The sequence below is a fragment of the Mus pahari genome, chromosome 7 (assembly GCF_900095145.1).
Source record: "Mus pahari chromosome 7, PAHARI_EIJ_v1.1, whole genome shotgun sequence".
NCBI classification, from domain to species: Eukaryota; Metazoa; Chordata; class Mammalia; order Rodentia; family Muridae; genus Mus; species Mus pahari.
In genome coordinates this window covers 85,898,088-85,905,182 of record NC_034596.1, presented here as the reverse complement: position 1 = coordinate 85,905,182, position 7,095 = coordinate 85,898,088, and the positions used below count along the sequence as shown (strand labels likewise).

At 36.2% G+C, this 7,095-nt stretch overlaps 1 pseudogene; it reads right to left on the bottom strand.

The window, feature by feature from the left end:
* Positions 1-6: 6 nt before the first annotated feature.
* Positions 7-111, bottom strand: LOC115064489 (annotated as a pseudogene).
* Positions 112-7,095: the final 6,984 nt, after the last annotated feature.

Below are 7,095 nucleotides of genomic sequence, written 5' to 3'. Positions count from 1 at the left end.
AGGAAAATCATTTGGATGTTAACTGAGCAGAGACATAGCGTCTCTCCTTTCTGCCACCTACTGACACACACGTGACACAGCAGCCCCACCTGCAATACCTCTGGGGACCGGAGGATTGCATTTTTTAAAATGCCATGAAATCCCAAAGTACATTCCTCTAGTTTATAAAAATATGAATTTTAAAAGATAAAAGTAAAATTTAACGATGAATACAGATTTCAGAATCCATTCCCTGTAATTGATTGTTTCTTTTCAGTTTTTGAGTGTCAACTACTGTTCAATTTTTAGTCTTTTACTTAAATCATCCTTCAAAGACAGTTATTTCATCTCTCTAAGAGACACAATCACGTGTATATGTGCACACACATATATACATGTATGCAATCACATACACATAAGGTGTGTGTGATGTCCATGATATTGTTCCAATGACATAAAGTGTGTATGGGGGAGATGATAAGGGCTCAGTTAACTCATATGCAGGTCATTTGTTAGTAGATTTTTTTTTAAACAGCTTTCTCTCTGGCTGGGTCCATTTTCTTCCTCTTTGAAAAAGAAGTCAGAGGTGGGGCTATAGCTTGGGGATAGGGTGCTTATCTAGCTTGTGTGAGGATGTAAGTTCAATCCTTAATCTTGCAACAATGAAATGAGATCATAAACAGTATCTGCTCCTCAGGGTCTCTAGGAAGATTGTGCAGGTGGCATCATCTGGAGTTAGTGACCACAGTGGAAAGTACAATGCATTAGATGTCAGTATGGCATGTGACTTTCTCTGTCTCCTCAAGCCATTTAGAGCTGAGATCACCTGAATGTGCATTAGAGCACATTCCTGACTCTTGGGAGAGCACACTGCACTCTCCTACCATGAGGATGTGAACACTGAGTTGAGAACCCTTTTGTCGTGACAAGGTGCAGCCAAAAAGCAGATGTGGAAAACAGTGTTCACTTTTAAGACTTGGAGGTTTAAATAAAATGTGATTATTTGTAAAGTACACAATATACTTCCAAGAGCCTACAAATGCCAAATAAATTAAGCTGTAACAATTGTTACTGGATTTTTTTATTTTCAGAAACAAAGTCAATTCCAGGTTTCTTTCAAGACAGACCAGAGGGTCAAGGCTTGAAGTGAAGGGTGATACTCAGACTAAGGTAGAAATGGCTAGTGTTGCCATAGAGACAGGCAGGCATAGCATAAACAGACCGGTAGTACTAGCAGTCATTGTTATTTTCCATGAGCAATGAGTCTGGTTTGCCAAGTTTTTTCAAAGACTACCATTACATTTTCTTTGTTTTTCATGGTAGGTAGATCTTGTAAATAAGAAAGTTTCATTTTTCCAAAAATGATGAGGTTTGGATATCAGGAACCATCCATCTGTAATTGTATAAATGTGAAGTGTGACTTCTCTCTGGTTTCTGACCTAAGTTTTGCTAGCCAGATGGTGGTGCCATGTTGGGAGGCTGTGGAGCCTTTCAAAGTTAGGGGCTGACTGAAGACATCCCTAGAAGACAGCCTTTGGGACAATAGCATAGATCCTGGTTCTGGTCCCTCTTTTTCTGTGTCCTGGTCTGCTGCGACTCGAGTTACCTCTGTCACATGCTGTTAGGATCATTAATGCTACCATGCCTCCCCTGCGATGGTGGATTGAAACCTCTGAGTCTATGAGTCAAAGTGAAATGTTCCCCTCTTTTTTGAGTTGAGTATTTGGTTTGCATACGCAAGTAACTGATACATGGTCCTAAGGCAATCTGAAATCTTTAGCTATTTAATATGGGCAAGGAAAAGAAGGTTTCTGTGAAGGCTGGGAAGAGAAAAGAGTCAGCTAAGTGGGGTAGCTTGCCATGGTAGAGAGTAAAAGGCAGCGAGTTAGAAAACGTGTATCTGATGGAAACTGGTAAAAGAAAATTTGTGGGAGAAAATTGTAATCTAAATCCTTTTCTTTATCTTCCCTTTAAACTTTTCAATAAAATGTTACTTTACCAATGTTGTGGTGTAGATGATGCTGTATAAATTTTAGTGCCCCTTCAAAGTCATGTGTTGAAATTAACCCCCATGGTGATGGTAGCATGCTTGATTCTTGTCACTCAGTTGCTCTCAGCAAGAATACAACTAGTTCTATAGTATGTGTAAGGAAAGATGGCCCTTGAAAAATGTTTATTTACTCTCTTTCACTAGACAGTAATTTGTAACAGTCAAGGAAGTTTTCAGGTGTTTTAATTCATGTTTTCAATGCAAATAATCAGGTAAGATAGTATATGATTTAAATATTCATAGTAACAATTAGAGTTGACAAACTAGTGTGGGAAACTAAAATACTTTTAAAAATTGCCATCATTTAACTACTAAGATGATAACAACATTCCAGTTTTTAAGATACAACCATTTATATACTGGTAAATTCATCTTTTCCCCAAACCAAGTATTCGTATTATGAGCAGTATGGATTTATTAGATTCTGAGCTTCAGTTTTTTAAATTCAATTTGCACATCAACTTAAGCTGCAGTTCACAGAATCAGGTGTCAGAGGACTACTGAAACATTTATTGGAAAAAGAACATAAAAATACTCATTCTCTCCATTTGGCTTGAATTTCCAGTGTATCCCAAAATTAGGAAATGTGAGCTGAATTGATAAGGAAACAATCACCCCATCTTTGCCAGTGCTTTTTTTTTCTTAGCACTGAGGATTATCGTTACTGTTTTATACTTAACTGCTTTTAGACCAAAAATATGACCTTCTGTAAATCTTGCTAACACAACAAACATTCATAACTGAAAAAATATAACAGATAATAATTAGCATTTTGTAAAAATGTCTTTACTGAGCACAATGGCCATTATTTAAACATTTATGGCATATCTAAAGGGGTTGGAGGGAAGTGCCCTTTAACCTTTTCAATTTATAGTACTTGTTGCTTTTGGGAAGATCTTTAAAGTGACTGTTTACATTACAAAGGACAATCACAGCTAAAGATCCTCTGGCAACCAATATATAAATATTTAGTAAATAAAACATAAACCAGAAGGGTTATTCAATAAAGCATTTCTTTTTCTTTTCAAGTGGAATTGAAAAATTCCTCTAGCAATGGCTAGCTCACAATTAATTGGACCCTTTATTAAGGATAGATGACTTGGTCAAGTACTGTAGCATATTTATTCATCCCCAAAGCCAAGAGAAAATGCTTTTGAAAGTTGCAGAAGGGGGGGGATAGATTTTTCTTGAGCTATTGTGTGGTCTAATATTACTTGATTGCTCTATTGTAGAGTACTAGACCACAACAAAGGCAACATATGACTTATTTTTCAAAGAGACACAGAAAAGAGACATATTCTGCAGAGTTCACAGCTGCTATTGTTCTCTCACAGTTATTTTCAGTAATTTTTTAATACATTGAAATGGCCACACACAGTAAGAAAAATCTTGACATAGCATTTTTGAGGGAATTGGCTTTGTAATTCTAGATTATTATGCACGCATTGTCCTACTTGAGGGGGTTTTGTTATTATATCACACATAATCCAATAATAGAAGAGCTGAACTTCAAGTAGTTGACATGAGCTTATATTTTGTAGAGATTAAATTAAAAGCATATGAATTTGGCTTCTTCAAATATGTTTTTATGTTTAGAGCCAGTTAAACATTTATACCATTAATACTCATGGAGGACCTAACTAATTTTTCCGTTGATAAATAGCATTTTTAAAACTTCTAATTGTTTTCTTCTATACCTACTTTTGACAGTTAAGTGCTTTTATGAATCATGTCTATGCATCTGTTATTGACTACTTATGCAATTATGTCATCAACTTCTTCTCAAGTCTAGAAATAACTAGCTGTCTATTGAATAACTGTAGTTATTTTACATTATGGAAAGTATACTCAATGTTAATCTCTTACACAGTCAACAAATGTAACATAAAAATCAAATCTGGCTTTATCTTAGGAAACTGACAAACTAATCCTAAAATTCATATCGAAATGTCAGAGCCCTGTACTAGCTATCACAATCTTGTGAAAGACATATGTGCTTACAATTCTCATCTCCCCCTATTTTAAACCTACTACTTAGCAGTAATCATCAAGCCAGGATGGTACTGACACAGAATAACTGTATATAGATCAGAGTAATAGAATTAAGTGTCTAGAAAACCATTGCAGTGTGTTGTTCTGTTGTTCATGTAATTTTGACAAAGAAAGCAAGTTGATTCAATGGAGAAAAAAATAATCATTTTAAAATAAATGATTCATAACTTGATATTCACATGAAAAATACAGATTTAAGCATATATATATAATGTGATACATACCATTTATGAATTTAAATAAATGATAGCAGACTCAAGTGTAAAAGTAAAACACGTGTAAACCTCTGTGGCATTGGGTTGGTTACGGCTTCTTAGGAATCACATTGAAAGCATTATAACAAACCAGAACATTGGTAAATTAAACTTTAGCATCAGTCCAGAGTTTTATGCTGAAAGGGAACCAACAAAAAGGTGACCGCAGAATGGGAGGGAGTATTCAGCTGTCATTTAACAGGAAAGGAACTTTGATGCTGGGTATATGAAGAACTCTTACAACTCAACAAGCAACCCAATCAAAAACTTGGCAGAGGATCTGAATAGGCAGTTCTTCAAAGGAATCTGGAAATGATGAAAAACCACATGAAACGATGCTTAGCACCATTCGTAGTTAGGGGAAATATAAGTGAAAACCACAATGGAATTCTACTTCACATTAACCGAATGGCTATAATAGAAGAGACAGACACAGTTGTTAGTGAACACACGAGTAAGTCCGAACTCACACTTTGCTTGGTTTGTAACATGTTCAGATGTTCTGGTGAAGTGTTTCAGTTGCTCAAAAGGTTAAGCATAGAATTATCATAGGGTCCCCAAATTTCATTTTAAATATTACATGGTACACCACACACACACACACACACACACACACACACACACACACACACACACACAAATGAACATTTCACACAAACACTCACATACAAGTTTTCATATCAGTATTATTTATATTAGGCAAAAGGAGAGAAACAATGTAAATATTTACCAGTACATGAATGAAAAAAATAATTATAATGTAGCAAAATAAAGGAGTGCAATTTGGTTAAATTCATAAAGTAAATATTGGTGAGATGGCTCAGTGGTTTTGAATATTTTCTGTTATTGGGGGGGGGGGAAATGGAGCTTGTTTTACAACACCCTTGTTGGGCAGCACACAGCTGCCTGTGATTCCAGCTCAGGGCATCGGATAACCAGTTTTGGCCTCCGTGGACATCTATACTCACATGGCACACACAATACACACAAAATACATGCACACATGCAGAGAGAGAGAGAGAAATAAAATAAATCTTCAAAACGAAAATAGAATGTCACAGCATAGACGAACTTCAAATGCAAAACATTTATTACAAAGGAGCCTGTCACAAAACATTCTGAATTCCATTGATATGAAATGTTCAGGATGATTAGTTAATCAACCAAAACATGAAATCAGATTAGGAATTTCCTGGGGCTGGGAAGAGAATGGCAACGCCTGCTGAGTGTATGAAGTTGCTCTGTACAGTGATAAAATGTTCTAAAGTTAGGTAACGGTGATGATTGTACAATTCTGTAAGTCTACTAAGATCTTCTAAATTATAGACTTCACACGAGTGGACTGTGCAATGCAAATTCTGTATCAGTAGTACTGCAAAACATGAGATCACCTCTGAAATATCATCTAAGAGGCATATGACTGTTTTCCAGGCTTGTTATTCCTAATGATTTTTAGCATGTGTTTCATATTAGTCCCCCGATAGTCTATGTTAATCTAATTTCATGTGCTTTTTCTCTTCCCTTTTTCTCTATACTTCTTCTTTTCCAAGTTATTCAGGCTTTAAAATTAGAGTTCTGTGGTAGTGGACTTTGGGCATCTGAGATCTAGATAATATAACTAAGTTTTCCCATAATTTAACAGGGATTAGTGTAGGTTATTATTAATTAATTAACAAACTTTGAGACATGGTCTCATTCTCTAGTCCAAGCTGACCTCAAACTTGTGAGAATCCACCTCTCTCAGTCTTCCATGTTCTGGGATAGCAGATACAAGCCACCTTTCATTGACTAGTTGAAGACATTTCAATTTAATATCTACTAAACACATACTACTACTTCCATGTTTATGCTTGATATTGGCAGGTGTACTTGACAATTATAAATCATAACTTCACACTGTAGGACCTCAGATAAATGGTCTTTTTCTGAGTTTTGACATTTCTTATTAAATTCAGAGAAAATTTTATTTTAGAAGATAGCAGAGAAGAAATTGAGTTTATTTCACCTGGGGAAAGAAAGCTCAAAGAGAATATTATAGTACTTGAAGTATCTTGGTTACTGAGCATCTCTGGTTTCTGAGTCTCAGTCTCTCTCTCTCTCTCTCTCTCTCTCTCTCTCTCTCTCTCTCTCTCTCTCTCTCCACATGTGTGCACACACGCATACACATGCATGTACTCAGGCTCGTTTGAGAGCACATGTATGAAAACAGAGGTCAATAGTTGGTATTATAGCTCAGGAGCTGTCCTCCTTGCTTTTTGAGAGTCTTTCAGTGGGTCCTGGGGACTATTAGCTAGCCAGCAATCCACTAGGCTCCATTCATTTCTGTCTCCCAAGTGCTGGGATTCCAAGCCAGTGATACCATGCCTGGCCTTCTAGGTGGGTGCTAGGTATCTGAACTTGGGTACTCCTGTTGGCTTGGCAAGTACTTTATGGTCTAAGGTCTCTCCCCTGCCCTGGTTTACAAGAAATATTCTTAAAGACTAGCTCAGTAAGCACTAAACCCATAAGACAAAACCTTGAACATCAGAATTCAAACACTGAGGTAATTTGCCAAATAGAAGTCTTGCATTATCTTTTTCTTCTTGACTACAAGAAAGATGACATCAATCTAGACTATAAATAATGACAGGTTGAGATAAAAGCTTTCCTCAGATAAAGTACTTGGACATGCCCTGCTCTATATAGTTTCAAAGCATTCAGTTTCTTCTTCTTCTTCTTCTTCTTCTTCTTCTTCTTCTTCTTCTTCTTCTTCTTCTTCTT